Source organism: Dipodomys spectabilis, unplaced genomic scaffold, assembly GCF_019054845.1.
Source record: "Dipodomys spectabilis isolate Male_0828 unplaced genomic scaffold, ASM1905484v1 ptg000274l, whole genome shotgun sequence".
Lineage (NCBI taxonomy): Eukaryota > Metazoa > Chordata > Mammalia > Rodentia > Heteromyidae > Dipodomys > Dipodomys spectabilis.
In genome coordinates, this window is record NW_024870951.1 from 2,387,431 (window position 1) to 2,411,038 (window position 23,608).

At 34.8% G+C, this 23,608-nt stretch overlaps 1 pseudogene; it reads right to left on the reverse strand.

The window, feature by feature from the left end:
- Nucleotides 1-16,259: 16,259 nt before the first annotated feature.
- On the reverse strand, nt 16,260-16,356 carry LOC122126319 (annotated as a pseudogene).
- Nucleotides 16,357-23,608: the final 7,252 nt, after the last annotated feature.

Below are 23,608 nucleotides of genomic sequence, written 5' to 3' on the forward strand. Positions count from 1 at the left end.
GTTCATTTTTCGACATAACATTTTGTACATCTCATTGTTACAGTGGGTCCTACTCTATCCCTTTTTAAACAATCTGTTTTTTCCCTTCCCCTCAACAAAGTATACCAACACAATATACAATGAAAACAGGAGTTATATTGTGGGGGAGGGATATACAAAGAAACAAAAATTCATCTTACAAATATGTTAGAAACAAGCGCATGAAAGAAAAAATGTTTGAATGCTTATCTTGGGGTACATTTCACCTAATATCAACAAATCTTACCTTTTCTGCTTGTCTCAGACATATACTATTTATAACCAATAAGAGAAACCATGGGGCCTATGTGTATTTGGGCCTGGCTTACTTCACTTAATATAATTTTTTCCAAGACTTTCATTTTCCTAACAATGGGGCAATGTCATTCTTTCTGATGGAGGCAAAGAATTCCATTGTGTATATATACCACAATTTCTTGATCCATTCATCTACTGAGGGGCATCTGGGTTGGTTCCAAACTTAGCTGTGGTAAATAATGTTGCCATAAACATAGTGGTGCTGGGAGCTTTAGTGTGGTCTTCTTTGTGATCATTTGCGTAAATGCCCAAAAGTGGGATTGCTGGATCATAGGGGAGCTCTATGTGAAGTCTTTTGTGGAACCTCCATACCACTTTCCAAAGTGGTTGAACAAGTTTACACTCCCACCAACAATGTAGTAGGGTTCCCCTATCCACATCTCCTCCTGTATCTGTTGTTATTAGAGTTCTTGATTATAGCCATTCTAACTGGGGTGAGGTGGTATCTCAATGTTGTTTTGATTTGCATTTTTATAGCTAGGGAGGTTGAGCATTTCTTCATGTGTCTATTGGCCATCTTTCTTTCCTCTTCAGAGAAGTTATTTATTGGGCAGTTGATTCTTTTAAGATTTGTTGTTGGGGGATTTAAATTTTTGGAATTCCAGATATATTTTTAGATCGAGACCCTTGTCCATTGTATTACTAGTGAAGATCTTCTCACAATTTGTGGACTTTCTATGGATCTTGCTAGCTATGTCCTTTGCCATGTAGAAGCTCTGCAATTTCATGCAATTCCATTTGTCAACCTTTCTATGATTTGTTGTGTTTCTGGGTCTCTATTAAGAAAGTTTCAGCCTGTACCAAGGAGATCTAGGGTTTCTCCTATTCTATCCTGTAATGTTTTCAGAGTGTCTTCATGACTCTGAGGTCTTTGATCCATTTGGAGTTGATTCTGGTGCAGGGTTATATATAAGGATCTAGATTTAATTTTCTACATGTAGTTAAACAATTTTGCCAGCACCATTTACTGAAGAGGCTGTCTTTCTTCCATTCTATTTTTTTTAGCTCCCTTATCAAAGATTAGATGGCTGTAGGTCTTTAGGTTCATTTCGGGGTTTTCAATTCTATTCCATTTGTCTTGAGTTCTGTTCTTTTGCCAGTACCAAGCTGTTTTGTTTACTATGGCTTTTTAAAAGAGTTTGAAATTTGGTACTGTTTTTCCTCCATCAGTGTTCTTTCTGTTAAGGATCGTTTTGGCTATTCGGGGTCTTTTATTGTTCCATACGAATTTTTGGTTTGCCTTTCCTATTTCCTTGAAGAATGAGGTTGGAATATTGATAGGTATCACATTCAATTTGTAGATAGCGTTGGGAAGTATTGCCATTATCACGATTTGATCTTTCCAATCTAGGAACATGGGAGTTTTTGCCACTTTCTAAGTCTGTTTTGATTTCCTTTTTCAGGTATTTAAAGTTTTCATCATAGAGGTCCTTCACTCCTTTGGTTAAGTTAATTCCTAGGTATTTTATTTTTGGGGGGGCTATTACGAATGGAGTTGCTTTCCTAATTTCAGCCACAATTTTCTCATTGTTGGCATACAGAAAAGCCATTGATTTTTGAGGGTTAATTTCATACCCTGCTATTTTGCCCAAGTTTTGAGTCACCTTGAGTAACTTGGGAGCAGAGTCTTTAAATACAAGATCATGTCATCTGCAAAGAGGGAAAGTTTTACTTCTTCTTTCCCTATTGGTTTCCTCTTTATGTTTGCATCTTGTCTTATTGCTGTAGATAGGCCTTCTAATACTAGATTGAAGAGCAATAGAGAGAGTGGGCATCCTTGTCTCGTTCCACAGTTTAGAGGAAATAGCTTTAGTTTTTCATCATTGAGATAATACTTTCTGTAGTTTTTTCATACACAGCCTTTATTGTATTGAGGAATGTTCCATAGATTCCTAATTTTTCCAGGACCTTCACCATAAAGGGGTGTTAGATCTTGTCAAAGGCTTTTTCTGCATCTATTGAGATAACCATGTGGTTCTTATCCTTGCTCTTGTTGATGTGATGAATTATGTTAATTGATTTGTGCATATTGAAGCAGCTTTGCATCCCTGAAATGAATCCTGTTTTCTCATGGTGTATGATTTTTTGGATGAACTATTGAAGTTGATTGGCCAAAATTTTGTTGAGAGGCTTTGCATCAATGTTCATCAAAGAAATGGGTCTATAGTGCTCTTTCTTTGATGAGGGTTTTGGGATGAGGGTTATGATGGCTTCATAGAAAGCGTTTGGTAGTGAACTTTCTCTTTCAATTTCATTGAAGAGTTGGAGGAGTATTGGTGTGAGCTCTGCTTTGAAGGCCTTGTAGAATTCTACTGTAAAACCATCTGTTCCTGGGCTTTTCTCAGATGGGAGGTCTCTTATTGCTGTTTCTATTTCAATGCTTGATATGGGCCTGGTTTAACTCATCTTGGTTTAGTTTCAGCATGCAAATATTTGCCAGGAAAAGGTCCATTTCTGTCAAGTTCTCAAACATTTTAGCATAAAGTTTTGAGCAGTATTCCTTTATAATCTTCTGAATCTTGGTTGTTTCTGTAGTGATGTTTCCATTCTCATCTCTGAGTTTATTAATTTGGGTGTGTTCTCTTCTTTTTCTGATAAGATTTTTTAAGGGTCTGTCAATTTTGCTAATTTTTTCGAAGAACCTTCTCATTTTGTTGATTCTTCCTATGGTTTTTTTTTTTTTGATTCTAATTCATTTAATTCTGATTGAATTTTAATTATTTCTTTCCATCAACTGGATTGGGGTTTATCTTGATGCTCTTTTTCAAGGAGTGTCAGATCTCATTAAATTGTTGGTTTCAGGTCTCTCCAATTTGTTAATATAGGAACTCAGAGCTATAAACTTGCCTCTGAATTGTGCCTTCGCTGTGATCCAGAGGGGCAGATAATCTCTGTGCTAGTTTTTGTTGAATATCATGAACATGTGAACATTTTTTCTAAGCTCTTCCATGACCCACTGGTGTTTCAACATTGTGTTTTTCAGCCTCCATGTGTTACTGGACCTCCTTTGGTGGCTTTTTGTGTTGAGTTCTAATTTTATTCCCTCTTGGTCTTAGAGAATGCAAGATATGAATTCAATGTTTCTGAATTTTGACAAGTTTGATTTGTGACCTAAAGTGTGATGTATTTTGGAAAATGTTCTATGTGCTGCTGAGTCAAATGTGTACTCTGATGCTGCTGGATGAATATTCGCTAGATGTCTGCTAAATCAGTTGATGTTTGTGCTTGTTTAGATCGGTGGTTTCTCTGTTGATTTTGCCGAGTTGATCTATTTAGTGGGGATAGTGGTGTGTTAAAGTACCCAAAAATGTCTTTGGATCTATGTGAGATTTAAAGTAATATTTCTTGATGAATTTGGGTGCACTATTGTTTGGCAAATATTTAGAATTTTAATATCCTCCTGAAAGAGAGATCCCTTAATTAATATGTAGTAACCTTCTTTATCTCTTCTCAATAATGTTAGTTTGAAGTCTATTTTATCTGATATTAGGATTGCAAATCCTGCCTGTTTATGGGGGCCGTTTTCTTGGTAGATTTTGTTCCAGCCTTTTACTTTCAAAATGTGTTTGATTTTTATGGGCAAGTAGTGATTCCTGAAGGCAGAAGATAGAAGAATCTTGCATTGAAAACCAACTAGACAGTCAATGTCGCTTAATTGGAGAGTTACATCCCCTAATATTGAGAGGTAGGACTGAGAAATATTTGGGTGTTCCTGCCATTTTATCCACCTTCTTGGGTGCTACGCCTACTGGATTCTTCCTATGCTTCTTGGATTCTGTTTGGGTGTGTTTTCTTGGCCTCTATTGTGGTCTTGTTGGTTTTGTATGTTTAGGATATCTTTAAGTATCTTTTGTAGAGCTGATTTGGTAGAGATATATTGTTTGTTTTACTTTGGTATGGAAGATTTTTATTTGATCTTCAATTATGAAGGAGAGTTTAGCTGGGTACACTATTCTTGGTTGATAGTTGTCTTTAGAGCATGGCATACATCATTCCAGGCTCTTCTTGTTTTAATTGTCTCTGTTGAGAAATCTGAGGTGATTCTAATTGGTTTTCCTTTATAGGTGACTGATCTTTTCTCCTTGACAGCTTTAAGGATCTTTTCCTTGTTCTGAATTGATCTTGTGTGGCTTATAATTGGACGATGGGATGACCTGTGCCTGCCTGGTCTATTTGGAGTTCTAAAAGATTCTTATATCTGAATATGCCTATCTTTCTGCGTGTTGGGAAGTTCTCTGCTAGGATCCTGTTGAACAAATTTTCTAGACCATTAACTTCTGTCTCTATGTGCTCCTCTACACCCATTTCCCTCAGATAAGGCCTTCAGATAGTGTCTTCCAAGTGTTGAATAGATCTATCATATTTCTTGAATTTGTCTTAGATAGTTGCATGTTCTTTCTCTATAATACCTAGGCTGTCTTCAATTCCGGAGATTCCATCTTCTGCATGGTCTAACCTACTGTCAAGACTTTCTACTTTATTTTTCATTTCTTTTCCTTCTAATGGGTCAGCTGTTATGGCTTCAAATTCTTTGTTGGAGCTTTGTTTTAGATCTTGTATGAAATTCTTTACTTCCTTAATTTGGTGTTCTGTGTTTATTCTCAAATCACTTAGTTGATTGGTCATGTTTTTCTTGGACTCCCATTCCTTCTGTTAGGCTCCATTCAGCATTTCCTTTGTGGTCTCCCTGACTCCTTTCAGGTGTCCGTTTATGGATTCCATGAATGCCTCTATTGATCTTTGTCTATGCTCATCCCGCTCTTGCAATTCTTGTATTACTCTTTGATTGGATTTCTCACGTTCATGCAACTTCTGTAGTTCTCTTTGACTGATCTCAGCCTGCTCACACAATTCCTTTATTTCTCTTTGAGTGTTCTCAACCTGCGTACACAATTCCAGTATCAATCTTTGAGTAGCTTTCTCAAGCCCATGAGCTTCCTGTTTTGATCTTTGGTTTGCCTCCTCTCTCTCCCTATCAGGCTCACACTGAGTCCTTTGCAGGGTTTCAGTCTTTTCATTCACCATGTTTACCAGTAGTGTTTGTAGAAGTTTTTGGGAACTCTCCTCTGGATTATTCATTATCTGTTCTGTCACCTGATTATCTTGAGTGGGAATTGAGATACCCGGACTTGCCATTTTTCTTGTGTTTTTCTTGCTTGTTCTGCCCATTTGGGATGAAAGTAATGCCAGTTTTGTGCTAGAACACCATTTTAATGCAAGCATCCACCAAAGCCCTGCAATTGCATAGTCAAATGTCTGCAGATACAATCTAGTTCAACAGTTACAGTCTATTCAACATTAAACAACTATGTATTAATGGGCTAAGAATAGCAAAGAAGAATTTGACAAACCAGAAATTATTAAGTTTAGGGAGAAAAGTGGGGAAAATAGGGTTAGAGGGATGTGGAATGGTAAAAGGAGAGTGAAATTAACGAATTCCTAATCTCGCAGAGATAAATGGATTGGAAAGAATGATAGGAGAGAGAGAAGAAAAAAATTGAAAAAAGAGACAAGAAAAAAATGGAAAGAGAAATATTTAAATTTAAAAAGTGAAACTCTTAAAAGTAATGAAAATTTAAAGAAGTAATATTGAGAGAAAATGGAAAAACAAAAATTTATATTAAAAAGTGAAACACTTATGAATTATGTAAATTTATAGATGATATTGAGAGAAGAAAATGATAAGATGAGAGGAAGGGAGGGATAAAAAAGAGACCTGAAAAACTAAAAAATAAAAATTCTTCAAATATTTTATAGGTATAAATAGATAATACTGGTATTAAGGAATTTAATCCTAAGAAGTTTGAATTGAGTAATACATTTTTGGATTAAGTATATGCACAAAGGGGGATAAGGTGTTATAATCAATGACAGATATATATGAGGATGAACAGAACAACAAATTATTCATGCAAAAAGAACAAAAGATGAAAAAGTAAAACTAATGAGAAAGAAAGAACATAAAAGACAAACAGGTCAGTAGAGATTTTTTTTTTATAAGCACACACACACACACACACAAACACACACACACATAGACCTAAAATAAAAGTTATAAGAGGAAGAAAAAATGATTAATAAAAACAATTCTTATAATTGAAAAGTAAAAATTTTAAAAAGATACAAAAAAGACTTCTTTGATTTTGTTTTTGGGGGGTTGATGGGAAGATCCTGTATCTCCCTTGTGACAGTAATCAGTCTCTTGGTGGAGTCTCTGGTTTGCTTGTGGTGTTTGGTTTTCTGTGGCTTGATTAGTTTCTTAAGTCAGTTTGTTTGGGCAGTCAGAAAAAATTCCCTTGGTTTACCCAGAATTTTGTGATCCTCCTCCCAGGCTAGTTCAGTGGGAGGGAGATCTGCTTTGAGTATCACAAAACAGGGAGATGGCTGTTTCCTCTAGTTTGGAGTTGCTGTGATAAGGCTGGGTTCTGCATAAAGTTGAGGCCTTTCAGCAAACAGTAGCTTTTCCCTGAGGGGCTAGCTTCTGAGACATTCACAGAGCCCAGCCTGGACCCATTCTCAGGGTTTATGTTTACTGAGTTTCAATTAATTATCACGGCTGCTGTAGGGATGGCAACCTCTGGCTCTGTTTACCCAGTGAAGAAAGCCATTCCTTCATGGGTGTAGCTTTCTCTGCCTAGTTGTGGTGACTTTCCCATGGGTGGAGTTGAGAATGGCAGGTCAGGGTAGGTACTTGTGACTTGCAAAATAACTCTTTTGTTTTCATCAAAGGACTGAGTTGGAGCTAGCTGCTTAGCCAGGCCTTTGTCTACATCAAAGATGGATATCTCCAATGTTGGGGGGAGGGGTGGCCTTCCCTCCTCTGCTCCCTTTGAGAAGGAGTGAGGATGTCAGTTTTGTACTCATGCTGGAGTGTTGGTTCCAGGGTAGCCTCTGGTCTGCTATCTGCAGGATGAAGATATCTGCTATTTGTCAGTTCTTGCTGGTGTTGAGTAAAATCTGCTCGCCTGCTACATCTGGCACATTTGTCCCAGACTCTCTGGGATGTAAGTATGGCGGCTATGGATGCCACCACAGCCGCCACAGCCACCTCAGCCATGGCTGCTGGAAAATGCTCAGATCTGTCTCCTTACCTGGATTTTCCCTCTCTGGCCAAACTCTCTGTACTGTGATGGCACACATGGTGTGACTAGGACTGTTCACTGGAACACTAGAACTGCTTTCCATGCGAAAACTTGTTTAGCCACCAGATTCTCCTCCGCCATCTTCTCGAAATTCCTGAATTTGTTTAAATATTACTGGAATTGTTTTGGAATAAATGATGCTCACCTTGACTATCTTGAGAAAGACTAATTGGTTTCTCAGCGCTATAGGTAAGAACTTGAGTGAAAGAAACAAAAGGAAAAATGAGGAACAACTCAACACATACATTCAAAAGAAAGAAAATAACCCAAGAAAACACAAATTAACTCAGTACTCAAGAACCTGCAGGAAATGCAAATATTTTTTTAAAAAATAGCTATGATAAGCTTATGAAAATTCTGACTACATGGGAGTCTACTGTTGTGAGGATAGTGGCTAAAGCTCAGACTGGACAGAAAGATCTGTACACAATGCCAGGCACTTGTTATTCTAAATTCCAGGAAGAATAACATGAAGTAGACTAAGCCCACGATCATACACAAGTAGGAAGCAAGATTCTATCTGAAAGTTAATCAGGATAATTTAGGGCTGGGGACATGCCAAAGTGGTAAGAACATCCATTTAGGAGACACAAGACACTCAATTCAAATTCTAATATTATGGGTATTAAAGAAAAAAAAGCTATGACTTTAAATAATGGGAATAATTGCAAGATTTGAATATTTGAGTGGAGAAAAATCCATGAGAGAGATAGAGTTTACACATGTTGCAATGCTTTCTACTTAAGTGATAATACTATGTTGTACTCCAGACATAACAGAGTTACCTTGCAAATGAGCATTGATGTGCATTTGGGTGAAGGAAATAGTCTAATTACACAGGTGTAAATTAAATACTTTTTGGGGGTAGATTTTAGTTCTTGTACTAAGAGCCTGGGTGATATCTCTGAGTCTTTTCTCTCAAGGCTATCACTCTACTACTTTGAGCCACAGTTCCAATTCTGATTTTCTGTTGGTTGTTTGGAGATAAGAGGCTCATGGACTTTCCTGCCCATGATGGCTTTAAACCATGATCGTCAGATCTCAACCTCCTGAGTAACCAGGATTCCAGGCCTGAATCGTCCATGTTTTTAATAATTTAGTAAATTGTACAGTTACAGAAGTTATAATTTATCATTATAACCTTTATAATAATGTGTGTATATTTATATCAATGAATGCATATAGAAATATTTTAACATATTTTTGTGTCTATAGTAGATTTATGAAATCATCCTTCATTATAAAATAACATGGAAACAAGTTTAATGAGGAGCAAAGCAAAGGGAATTGTCACGTTTCTTGTTTTTGAATGAAATATGAATTGTGAGAATCAGTTTGAGAAAACCATTTAACAAAATGGATAACAGCTATTTATTCCAATCCCTTTATTTGCCCATATTGTGCATCCTCACACATGAGTGTCAAAGTCAAACTACACTTTTTTGCCTTTGTATTTAAATCACATATTATAATTTAGGGGATAGGTGAAGTAATCAAATAAAGATTAAAATAATAGTAAGTGAAGCTATGAGTTAGAGCTGAAAATTATTTTAAATATGATAATAGCTAATTTAATTCCATATCTCTTACTTTTACTCTATTGTCATATACTTCATTCCCACATTAGGAAAGTACATAGAAGGTTCTCACTAAATTATGTGTAAAATTATGAAAAAATGTATTAAAAGAATATGGGCACATTGGGGCTGGGAAAGTGGCTCAGTGGTAGAGCTTTTGCCTTGCATGAATTAGGCCGTGGGTTTGATTCCTCAGCACCACATAAGCAAAAAGAAGAAAGCCAGAAGTGGCGCTCTGGTAGATTGCTAGGCTTGAGCAGAAAAGCTGAGGGACAGCGCCAGAGGGGCCCAGAGTTCAGGCCCCTCGACCGGACAGAAAAAACAACAACAACAACAACAACAAAGAATATGGGCACAGTGTGGTTTTAGCTGATTGAGACCTGTAGGGGGTAGTGTGTTTTTGAGGACTTGAAAAACATTGTGATGGAGATGAAGGAAGTGATTATTCTGGAAAATTTTCTAGAGGATTGCTCCCAGAAAAATAGTGATGAATTCTTCCAAAAGGTTAGAGTAAAATCATTCTCACAATCATGTTCACTACTGCACTATTCACTGTAGAGAATTTATGGAAACAGCCCAGATGCACTTTAGCAGAGGGATGGTTGGAGAAAGTGTTGCACATATACACAATTGGATTGCACCCATCCATTATAAAGACTGTTACAACATTTGCAAAGAAATGGTTAGATCTAAAATTATGTTAAGTAAACGAAATCACAGCCAGACACAAAAAGGATGCATATTTAGAAGCCAGAATTTTATGCAAGTTAAACAACAGTATTAATGGAAGCATGCTATTTGCAGAGGAGTATTTAACAGGTGTAATTTCTTATAAAATTCAACTTTTAATCCAACAAAATGAATACCAGGAGACTATGACTTGTAAAATGTGAGGGGAAGTCAAAGGGAAGAAATAAAGAGACTTATGGAAGTAGAGAGTGAAGCCATAATATTTAATGCAGATAGTATGAAACTAGAAAAATTGAAAGTGGGTTGAGGTTTGGAAGGATGTGAGAAAGTTATGTAAAGATCCACTGTACTTATAAACTGATTCGTTGAATGGAAAACCATCCGTACAACTATTTAATAAAAATATGATTAAAAACAATGGAGACATCTGATCTTAAACCATGAGTCAATATGATAATTCCTTCTCAGAAATTTTCTTTTCAGGTATTTTCCTCATAATGACAGAAAAGTGAACAACGCAATGAATATCAATACATCACTCTTTATACCCTAAATAGACACAATATAAAAATCACAGTAAAAATATTAGAATATACACATGATAAAATAACAGGTAGAAAGTATCAAACTCTGATTGTTTTCCAAGTACGTTACCTTTGGTATCTAATTTCATCCTCACAATAATTCCATAAAGTGGAATTACTTCTATTTTTAATTCTAAGGTGATGATATTTAAGTCTTCAGAGTTGGAATTACTAGTACAACATTGCACACACGGTAAGTGTTAGCCTGCTTTCCATTCCTACCATATGAAATAACCTCATTCTATTTTATAACTACCAGCACTCAGTCTACTAATTCTAGGAAAATTCCCCAAAATTATTGTGCACACTCTAATAATATTTCACTTAATAGGTAACTAAGCCGAACACCGGTGGCTCACACTTATAACGCTAGCTACTCAGGAGGTTGAGATCTGAGGATTGTGTTTCAAAGCCAGCTCGGGCAGGACAGACTGTGAGATTCTTATCTCTAATAAACCACTAGTAAACTGGAAGTGGCACTGTGGTCCAAGTGGTAGAGCACTCGGCTTGAGTGGTAGAGCGCTCGCCTTGAGTGGAAGAGTGCAGGGACAGCACCCAAGCCCAGAGTTCAAGCCCCATGACCAACAACAACAAAAAAGAAAATAAGTAACTGTAATATGAAAACTCCAAGTTCATAATCAATTTATACCTCCCTGGTGAAAGGAACTGCTAAACTATAACATTCTTGATTTCTAGCTCAAAATAGTAGAAATCATATTTTATCCCTTCACTTAACACTGCACTGCCTGGGGACCCCATCTCTGGTTAACACAGTCTTACTGAAAGAATGACCTGCCCAATTCCTGATGGAAACAGACTGCAGGTCTTTAGAGCAATCGTTTCCACATTGTAGCTCACCTCAATTGTTTACCATTAGAAGTATTTTGATTCCTTTTATACACAACATTTTGAGAGAAAAAATCACTTTTGACCCCAGCTAAATATTGAACTTTCATATACCCAAAAATGCAGTCTTACCTATTATTAATATTAGGAACGAGAGGTTGAAAATCATAGACACCAAGACCTAAGTATGAATTAAAGACTCTCCAACTTGTGAAAACAATTGGTTTAAAAAGACATGAATACTACTGCATTTTTAATTCCCTATGATAATGATAATGATTCCCTATGATAATGATAATGATAAACTATTAACACTTAAAAATAACTCATTTTTTTGGGATTAGGACACAAAACACAAGGTTAGTCCTAATCATTTTAAAAATCCATTATTTATGCTAAAAGTTCACTCATAACTATAAAGATTCTAAAACTAACTGAAGTACAGAAGAAATAATTTAACTGCATCATCTACATTCAATGGACTGTTAATAGAAAACAAAGTTATACTAATAATTAGCTTACCCAACTCACTTACATTCTTTTATTCTATTCCATTTACTTTCATAAAAACTGGGTTTTCATAAAATAAAGCATAAAAAAGCGTATATACCCACTTACATTTTCAGATCTTAACAATATTTATTTCAGAAATTTTGGCTCTACAGTCAATGAACTGAAATAATACTAAAATATTCAAAGGATTTTCAGAAATTGCAAGACTTGCTCTGGGATGTTATGTATATTGGAAAAGATATTCAAAAAGCCTTATTTGTTAAAGTAGCCATAGTTACACACAAAAGAGCCATTAGTAAAGATCCCTGTGCATGTACAAAACACCTTCAAATGCATCCACAATCTGGACATGACACATGCTTTTTGTTTGTTCGTTTTTGAAAGGAATATCTAACAAGCATATCCACAATACTTATTTTCAATAAATAAGACGGGATATTCAAACGTAATATGGGTTCTTTTAATGAGAACAGATATAATATTGCAAAGAAAGTGATTTTCAACAGAAATCCGGAAAGAGTTTATCCAACTTGTGTTTCACAGGAATAACCAGAGAGTAATAACTGTTTTGTCAAGTCGGCCAAATCACTCCATGAGTGTATCTTAAAAGTATAACCAATTTAAGAGGTCAAATACGTATTTTGTACTGACAATCATCTTACAGCAATAACTTACTAACTAATTATGTCTGTATCTTCTTACCTAACATACAATAAGAGCTGAAAGCGGTCTCTTTTTCTAAATTAATATTGTAAATGCTTTGATTATGATGACATTATTATTAAACAAATAATATTTACAGAAGTGTGGCTCCACTGAAATGACATGACAGAACACTAATAAATAAAAACATTGCAACACAGTTAGCTTTTTTCAGCCTCACCCTGTCCACATTGGCAAGCAACATTGCAACAGCACACGCACACATATACACATACATACATGTTCGCACATGTACACACACATATACATGTTAAATTCAGGGTTTATTGTACAAAAAATCCAAATAAAATATTAGTGATTAGGACAAATGATAATATGCCTTATTAAAAAATAATACATAAACCATTACCACGCATGTTGCATTTTACCTGCCTCTCCACATGTGACCACTTAATTTATTTTTAATTAATTAATTACCCTATTAATTAATTCATTTGTTTGGTGCTAATCCTAGGTCTTGAACTCAGGGCCTGGCTTTGTCCCAGAATTTAGTTTTTGTTTCAGTTTTCTCAAGGCTAGCATTTTACTGCTTGTACCACAGCTCCATTTCTAGCTTTTGCTGGTTACTTTCAAATCAGAATCTAATGGACTTTTTTTTCTTGGTCTGCTTTCAAACCACAATCCTCAGATTTCATCTTTCTGATTAACTACTATTAAAGACATAAGCCATCAGTGTAGCTTCTACTTTTTCCTCTATAGTTATCTAATGCCCATACTTAGATAGTAATTTTAAAATGAGAGTATAGAAGCAAGATGTACAGTGATGATACTGTCCTGTCAGAAAGTTAGTAATGTAAATTTATTCTTAAAATCATACACAAAAATACCATGACATAGTGTAAGAGAACTCACTATTGAACATATGAGCTTTAAGTGCATTCTAATAGATCCATTATTTATTGGTACCCAACATTAGTAAAATGTATGAGGCATTGGTAAAATAGAAGTCCTTTGCATAACTACATACATTCCTTGTTTTTTCAAAGACACTTGTTTTCATCTAAAAAGTAGGCCTGTCTATTGTCTTCATGTGATTTTGATGATTGAAAGTGCTTAGTGAGAAGGCCAAAATGTATTAGTAGTCCTTAACTATCAATTCTCATTTTTTTTCTTGGAGAATATAATGATCAAATCAATAGTTCAGAATCAGCAAGTAATACTTCAGAATCATGCTTCAAGTGCAAATGCATCACCAGTAAGAAATCCTCAATACCAATTTCCAAAAAGTTTTGTCAAGACAAAATCTCCCTGCCTTCTCTAGCTGCTTTACTACCTTCTTATTCCTTCATTGTACAGGAAAAGTATGATTCAACTGATTTCAGTCAAATCTGTTACTAGAATTATCAAGGATTTAGTTTATTGTCTGTAATTTGGTCAAAGTTATATCTCTTTACGTAGGCTACTAAAATGTATTTACTAATTTCAAATAAATACATAAATTCTATTTCCATCTCTTTTAAAAATAAATTTTTCTTTGCTCTATAAATTGATCAGAGGCATGGATTTTGTGGCTAGCTAGGTCATTACACATGTGTCTCTCTCTTTCTTTCTCCCTTTCTTGGTTCTCATAGACAATATGATTGCTCCATAATTATCCTAATTTATTTTGCTTTTATATTTTTGGTTGCATCATTTCACTTTTTGCTCTGCCATTTCCCAAATCATTTATATAAAAGGCATTATTTCCTCTTTTCTCATTCCTAGAATAAGCTACACATGTAGACATAACTGGTCCTCATTTTCAGTGTGTACATTTGAATATGGAGGAACATCTTTCTGCTGCTCTCCATCAACTCCCTACTCTCCAGTTAGAATAATTTCGAATAGTAAAATTGGAAAAATAGAAAATAAATCGTGATGAATAAACAGATGCAGAAAATTCACTGGGTATTTCTGACTAGTTCAACCAATGGGAACTATTAGGGAAATACATGGACACCTCATTCCCACTGGCACTCAAAGTCTCTGGTTAGGCAATTCTTAGGAATATGGGGAACAAGATGAAAAAGTAAGGAATGGTATCAATTGCAAGAAAAAAAATTGGAGAAGGATCCAAGCAAATCTCTTCATTGGGCTGCCAAAAATATTCAGCTTACTGCAGTGCGGAGACTTCTTTCCCAAAAGGCCACTCATGTTAATAGTAGGGATGATGATGAGTATAACCCTCTTTGAGAAGCCTACAGTGGACACTTGGACATTGTCAGTGAGTTGGTGTCTCAATCGGCACATGCAATACCTGTAGATGACTGGACACCGCTGCACAGTGCATATACGTGGAATAATACCAGAGTGGCTTCTTTCTTACTTCATCATGATACAGATACCAATGCCCAAACTAAAGGACTCTTTTTTTAAAATTTTTTTTGGTCTGGTCGTGGGGCCTGAACTCTGGGCCTGGACGCTGTCCCTCAGCTCTTCAGCTCAAGGCTAGTGCTCTACCACTTGAGCCACAGCACCATTTCTGGCTTTTTTTTCTGCTTATGTGGTGCTGAGGAATAAAACCTAGGGCCTCATGCATGCAAGGGAAGTGCTCTACCACTGAGCCACCTTCCCAGCCCAAATATTTTTGTTTGTTTGTTTTTTGTTGGTGTTGTGGGTTTTTTTTTTGTCGGTTGTGGGGCTTGAGCTCTGGGCTTGGGTGCTGTCCCTGTGCTCTTCAGCTCAAGGCGAGTACTCTACTGGTTGAGCCACAGCGCCACTTCCCCAAACTAAAGAACTCGTGACACCCTTACATCTTGCTGCTGAGAATTGAGATAGCAAAGGTACACTGGATCACCTTCTGTTGAACCATTATATAAAACCAGGCCTGAAGAACAACATAGAAGAAACCGTATTTGATATTGCCAAAAGGATAAGTATGTATCACTACTTCTATGAAGTTGTGGAAGGCTGTACAAATTGTTCAATGAAGTCCTAATGGTCGGGTTAAGTTTCTTAAATTTCAAAAATGCAAGTCCATCTTTTGTGTCCCTACAAAATATTTTCACAATGAAATAAGAGCAATATATTTTTTTGGTCGGTCATGGAGCTTGAACTCAGGGCCTGGGAGCTATCCCAGATATCCCTTGTGCTCTTCAGCTCAAGGTTAGCGCTCTACCACTTGAGACACAGCTCCACTTCCAGTTTTCTACTGGTTTATTTGAGATAAGAGTACCACAGACTTTCCTTCCCAGGCTGGCTTTTAACCATGATCCTCAGATCTCAGCCTCCTGTGTAGCTAGGATTATAGGCATGAGCCACCAGTGCCCGGCAGCACTAATATTTTCCTATAAAAATTCATGGATTCTGCGGAATTCTTCCAAGTGAATTGCCTGCCTTGGATGTCAAAATGTATTCAATAGTTTTTGTATACATGTATAATATTTTCTTCAGAGTTTGTGATTTTTTAATCAGAAATAATTTTAATTTACCTGTTGAAATGAGTAGTACAGAAACTAAAATATTTCTGGTGCTTGTCTGAAAAAGTATATTTTAAAATATACTATATTCTATGTTTGCAAAATGTTCATAATTTATTTTATTTTCTCCTAGATATTCTTTGAATTCTACATTATTTTATAACATATAGGTTCACTAATGTGTCTTTTCCAATTGCATTCCATATAGAAACAGTTTGCTTCCTTTTTTTTCTAGGACTTAATATTATTTTTCTTTGTGATAAAATGACAATGTTGTCTAATTTGAAAAGATTTGTAAAGTTTATGCTATGTAAACGCCTTTGTGAGGTGAAGATTTAATACACTGATGTCAAACTAAATTTAATTCTATGAATTACGTGTATTGTTACACTTGTAATTTTGTAATCAACTTTTTAATAACTGTTTTTCATTTCTTGCATCTGAAGGATGAATAATATGGAATACTTCTCACATTTTCATATTATCCTTGTGCAAGTGCCATGTTAATCTCTGTATTGTAATTTGAGTATACATGCTGCTGAAGCATGTAGTATCCTCTAAATTTAAGTAGTTAATGATGCAATCATTATACAGGCTTATATCTATGGGTGCCTACTTGTAACAAGGAAACCTTATTGTTTCTAACAATGCTATCGATCTTATTTCCCTAAAATTCTGTGAATAGTGGAAAAATTATATTGATCAGTCGATTGCTCACATTTGCAAATTTTTTTGTCAATGCCTATCTTAATTCTTTTTATTTGGAATTAGATCATACTCTCAATTATTTATAGATAGGTCCAAAGGTGATGGCGTTTTCAAGTACTTATTTATCCAACTGAATTAGCTTTGTGGACCTAATGGATTCAAAGTAAGCGTTCCTTAAGAGCTACTTCTAAACTTCTTCAGCTGACATTTTCCCAAATGAGGTGTTACTGGAACAAATGTCTACCTGAGCCTTTACCCTTCTTCCATGTGGGAACAGACCAACCAGAATATCTTACCCTGAAAGCATAGATTGTCTTACTAGAACAAAGGTAATCTTGGTTACAAGGGATCATAGAGAGATGAACAGTTCCAATAGAACTGTTCAGACTAGAAGGTATTTTATCAAAATATAATACCTTTATTATACCTCCATTTCAAAAGTAGCTAAAGCCAAGAAGGTGAAAAAATTGTTCGTATGCATGATAACTTAATGTCCTGGCCTGTCTACCATCCAACCAGGCAGGAACTTACACTACTGCCTTTTTATCACCAAATATTTTCATAGTTGCAGGAGAAGTGCATATGTTTCTCCTCGTTATTAGACATTGAATTGATAATGTTTTAATCACAGTGTTTCCTCTTGCCTCCATGCTGTAAATCTACAAATGGTAAAGCTTTAGGTCTAACTCTATCAAACACTGAGGTAGAGATAATGGAATAATACTTTAAAACAGAGTTGCCTTTAATACAGGAACTACAACAGAACAATGCAAAACGTGTGCCTTTTAATTATATTATATATAGTTATATATTTTATATTTATATGTACTGATTTTATATTTCACACAATGAAACTTACTAGAATTAGTTGACAATTTGACAAATAAATTGATATTTATTTATTCCAATGAATAGAATTTGAATATAAATAATTAGGTTTAATATATATATTAGACTATAAAAAGTATCAGTGCAATGTTTTTAGTATAAACTTGTGATACATTCTAACTGTTCTTGGTCTTCTGAATCCACATGGTAAAAAACAATTTTTTCCTCTAATCTATAATGGATTTTACTCTGCTGCTCTGTTTATTGTTTAACTCGCTTGTCCCAAACTGGTTTTCTCCATATTTGTGAAGCATTCCTACCTGCATCATCAGATAACAGGGGCAAGACTTCTCACCATGGCCCAAGCAACATATCAACACAAAGTAATTGAAGACCCATCTCAATTTCGCTTTTCCTATATTTCAGGGCCCTAATTCCTTGAGATGCAGGAATTAGCAGAAAGTAATTGTGAAATGCAAGGCTACTTAAAATGAATGATGAGATCGCAAAATTTGAGAGAAAGTACTGTAATTTAAACATTCAACTTACAGATGACCATCCCATATGAGTGAACAAGTTCACAAAGTGTCATAAGATTATTTTTAATACCCCTCACCTATGATTAACGAAAGATTTTATTCCAACATAAGTGGGCCAAAAAATAGTTCCTGGAAGGATAGATCCATAATTGGTCTACCAAAGCCCCGAAATCTGGACCTATAGCTCAAATGTAATTCAGAAAAACATTTGAAGCACTAAGGAGTGCTTCAAACACTGGGACTTCAGTACAACATGGTTTTGTGGTATAAAAATGTCACTCTCAAACCAATGATAACCTAAATTTAATCTCCTGAAAGTGTATTCCTTTTCAAATAAACTTTTTGAAATCGTATTCGCCAAAATAACATTTGAGAAATTGATGATACTTAGTGACATTACAAGTTTTTCAAGTATAGGGAGCAAGTTACAATAGAGTTGAATTATTTACACAGCACTAATGCCAAACATGTTCAACCATTCATTAAAGTGTAGAAATAGTACCACCCACAATTTGTGTTTTTCCGTAAGGGCCTTCCAGAAGTGTGTTAAATAGATCAGCCTCCTAAATTTCAACCCAAACGTTACCTAATAAATTTCATCATTTAATAACGTACATTTTAAAAAATCACAAATATTTGCCTTATCATATGTTATTTTATGTTTTCCCTCTGTCTAACATAGTAAGAAATATTACTTTAAGTCTTGAATATGGGTACTCATCAGATATATGACACACATAATATCTGTCTTCAATTTCTATCATATTCCTCTCTAGGAATAAATCTTAATTTTTTTCTTTTTCCAAAACTTATAGGTAGTAGAAAATATTATTCCATGTAAAACAAAAGAATCACACCATTGTACAAAGCCATTTATAAAAATTCATAGTTAGGAATACATTCTAATCCATTTTTAACTTTCTTTTTGATTAAAGATTAGTCTTCCAAATGGGTGAGAATAAATCATGTTTAGGTGCTTCACGTCTCCAGTCTTGCAAACTGTTGTTGCAGATGAATGAATTATGGAAATATAAGCTGACATCAGTTCAAGAATATGCAGGATTGAAACTCCATGGAATGTATATAAACCTTTCAAAGTATTAATAGATAGCTTAACAGAATGACTATCAGGAAGTTGAAACCAGAGAGGAATTATAGTAAAGACATAGAATGAATGAAAAATGAACAAGGGGCAAGTACAGCTAGAATACTCAATGTACACATATGATAAAGGAAATGGTAAATTGAAAATAAATCTTGGAGAAAGGGTTGGTTGAGAATGATGGAAGGAGTGACTCCGATCTAGGAGCATTGGACAATTAGATAGATATATTTAATTGTGAAACAATTGCACAATCTTTTAAAATTCAGTTAAAAAACACAACAAGAAACAAAAAACACTCAAAAATCACAACCATCAGCAAGCTCCAGAGAGTATGAATATGACCTCTCAAAATTTTAATCAATTAATGAAGGGCAGTTTTTGGAAAAGCAAACAAAGCTGTTCAAAGAGGGAAATTTGGGATAGAGGATAATTTTGAACAGAATTAAATAGATTGTCTAAGGTTATATATCACCTACATCTGCTGCAAATAGTATCTTTCTTCTACGAATTTTCTGTCTGAACTGAATAATCCAGTCCTGAGACACACTTGGTAGCTTGTGAGGTAGAATGGAAGAAACAAGATCAAGAACCCATTACTCCACTGGAGAGAAAACAATCCTCTATATTTTCTCTAATCTCTCTTCACTACTCTTTCTTCATAGTTTTAAGTCAATTGATTTTGAATTATATTTTTCCTTTTTCTTCTGGCAAAGTAATTTGTCAAAATGATTTCATTAAATATTATTTGTCATTTTCTTCTCTCATGCTGTTTAATTGGCCAAGTGAGTCCATTAAACTTCCCTCTTGCATTTGTTGCCATGAAACAATATCTATGTTAATGAGGAGAAATCTAATGTCAAACTTTGACTCCAGCAAACAGTCCAAGACGCTGTGATCACAAATATTTGCTGTATTTTTTTTCTTTTACCTTGAAAGACTTCTTGTGTCTAAAGTGCCCACAATAAAAGTACTACATCACTTGTTGGTTCAATCAGAGTTGTCTAACCTCAAAGATATATTTTGCTAACAAGATGCTTAGAGGAAACCAAAAAATACTGCACTTTTATCTTCTCTCTTAAGATTCTCCTTAGATACCATATCAGGAACAGTGAAGTTATTCTATGCAAAATTATTTCAATAGATTATTTTTCTCTTGGTCTTGCATTTGTTCACCAAGATGTATGGAGGAGAATAGAGTTAAATCATCCATACTTGGGAGAAACTGTCTGTTACAAAAGGACAATGCTTCTATGTCCTACTTCTATGTCCTTCTCTTAGCTCTTGCCGGAGTTCCAATTAATCACAGCTTCTTGGCTTCAAGTCTAGTGAAGCTGAAGAACCTTACAGGCTCCACCACTGCTACATCTTCATTATTTCTCTTTTAAAACTTTTAAGTTGCCTCATTTGGATGTGGAATTTATTTTCATGCCTTCATTCAATCAGTTCTGCATTGTAGTGAGACAAATGGGCTCTGTAAAATCACTTTAGGGAGTAAAAATTCTAACACAATTTATATCAAAAAGTTTTGGCCTCCCTTCACTGCTGAAGACAATACACTTAGCTAAGGCTTCTAAGAAAACTTTTTAAATTAACTTTTCCATTTGCTCAATTCTTTTCTGAACTTTTTGGCATATGTAATAAAGGAAGTCTTCACTATCTCATATTATTAACAGTATTATTTTTGTGAGCCACATAGAAATGTGAAATCATTATTTTGAAGTATCCAATCAGATTTTTTTTTTATGTTTCACTGCTTCATGTCCAAAGACATTGTGGAAAGTGTTGCAAACAGAAAGGTGTAACCCCAACACCTTCTTTCATTTTCGAGGTCACTTTCTCCCTAAATATTTTCACTCAAATTATCTTTTTCAGAGAATTAATGTTTGATAATTAAAGGTAAATTCACAAATTTTGATGCTTTATTTTTTTAAGAACTTTTAATTTAAATTCCAATACAACCTTGTTTCAAACAGTGAGAATATAGTTCCTGAGTAAGGACAACTTTCAAGGGAACTTACAGGATTTACAGCAAGGTTTCTGAGGTCTGTGTGTTTAGTGTGAAAAAGAGCCATCTTCATCCACATTGCTCCTTCTCTACTAAGTCTCCTTGGATTTCTTTGCATGGAAGCCTATTCTTCCAGGAAATTTATAATTTTCTTAATAGACTAAGTTGTTAAAAATTTTGAACAATTAAATTTTAACTGTCATAACTTTAAAACTCTTGAAAATCCTTTATCAGAACCACAAATTCACCAATCCTAATTCCACCTTCACCATCAAAAATTTAACATGCTGTTTTCATGATATAGTATCCATGCAGCTATTATTTTCCAGTGGCTTTGTTATGCGTATATATAAGCATATTAGCTGATGCTAAGCAAAATGAATTCCAAGATATGGAACCAGATTTTTTTTTTCATTTGTGGTTGTTGTTTTGGATGAACTATGTGATTTCTGTTTTCTTTGGGATTTTCCCCTATGGTTTATCCCTGCTGTATGTCATTTTGTATTGTGTATACATTTACCTTAATTAGCGAAGGGAAAAGGAAAAGCATAATGGTGAGACAAAGGACCAAAGGCAAACCAATGCAATAGCAATACTCACAAGACAATATGTTGGAAATGTACATTACAACTTGTGAGGAGTGAAGGGGTGAAGGAAAACTGTGAGAAAATTGAGGATGGGTTACCAAGTTTGAAAAGTTATGATTTAATACTTTACAATTACTGTAACCCCACTGTACATCATTTTGATAATAAAATTGAAAAAATAAGCTACATAAAATATAATTTCACTGTATTGGCACAGTAAATAATATTCTTTATGTAGTAACATTTTAAAAATCAATACTATGTGGCATCTCATTTGAATTAATTACCCCTTCTTTATCAGAGGGTCATCAACTTGAATGTTATCCAACTATACAATATTTTCACAATATACTTGCCAAATTTTTCAAAAAAGAATAAATTTAGTACTTTCTCATTTTAAAAGAGAAAACAGTTTAATGCTATTGAAACCCATAACTTTTAAAAGTAAGTAAGTTGTTAAGAGGACAGAATTCAAAATTCCTATGACTAACAACTACTCATTTTTAAATTCTCAACATTCCTAAGAGATTCAAAACAGTACCTGTTTGCATGTTATGTAATTCTGCAATAGATGCATTTTCCAATGTGGTGTTACAGATTGAGAAGTAAACAGAAAAATAGCCACATTCTGGTAGAGGATAAAACTATGAAGCATGTGTAATAATTAATTCTTCAAGAGTAAGCAATTTTTTATAAGAGTAAGCTATTATTTCTATGACCATCAATCCCAAGATTTATGCCATAAAGTCATCCTAGCCCAACAGTTTCCAACTTGTAAGGGACACCTTAAAATTCCTTAATTCACATCATGTATACCTTATCTCTATTTTGAAAAAATACTACACGTCTGCTAATGTGACACTCTCCTTGTTCTGAAAAGAACACAATAAACTGAGCTGCATCATTTTTCCTCCACTGGTATTCTTGAGATCAGAACACTTGCAAATATTATTTATATTTATACTTTTTAATTATCATAGATATTCATTATGCTAAGATAGGAAAATTATGATCCAAAGCCCACCCAGGAAAGAAGGTTTCTTAGAATCTTATCTCCAAAAAACTTCTCCACAAAAACCAGATTCAAGTGGCACTGAGGTTGAAATGGTAGGGCTTGAGCCTTGAGCATAAACAGGCTCAGAGACACTGTCCAGGCCAAGAGTTCAAGCTCTAGGATGAACCAATAAAACAAAAACAAAATTGAAAATAAACCCCAAACCCAGCATTTTTCTCCATGTATACAGAGGCATGTAAATAAGGAAATGGCGTCCTGTGTTATATATAGGTAGAAGAAAGAAGATGTCACACAATTACTCTCTTCATACCATATTAAACCAAACTCTTAAAAAACTGGTTTTTCTAAATGTATAAATTAATGTCATCCATTTCTTGGCAACTCTGTCTAGATTATTCACATTAATATGGTATACATGAACTGTGCGAATTATCTATTAATTATGTTCTAATTATAAGTCTCTTGAAAGAATATCTAGGCAAATAATATGCCTGAATCATTTGTGAAATTTTCAATTAATCCCTCTACTTAAAAAGAATTTTGTAGTATCCTACAGAATATGAAATTACAAACAAAACCAAAAAATATATTTTAAATCTAAATTCTAATTTAACAAGGCTAAACCTCCAACTGTGTATTCCTTTCTTGTTGTTTGGTTTGTTTTACTGAGACAAAATTATTCTACCTGGTCCAGGGAAGGTATCTTTATGTAATTCCACTCTCTAATCTCCTGTCTGAGTGCTAGAATTCCAGGCTTGTATCACATTGTCCTGCCATAGTTTCTTTATATAATCTAGAAACAGACTAGCAATTCTGAACTTCTCCTATGATCTTATCCACTAGACTGACTGCTCAGACTGTTTATGTACTATTTTCAAAGATGTTTTAACATTTGACACAGGATAGGAACATTTTCAGATGCGCCTGCAGGGTTCCCAGATTCATTCCTCCATGGATCCTATCCCATTAATAATTATTGCTTGACTCTCTTACTATCTCTGGTCCCTACCTA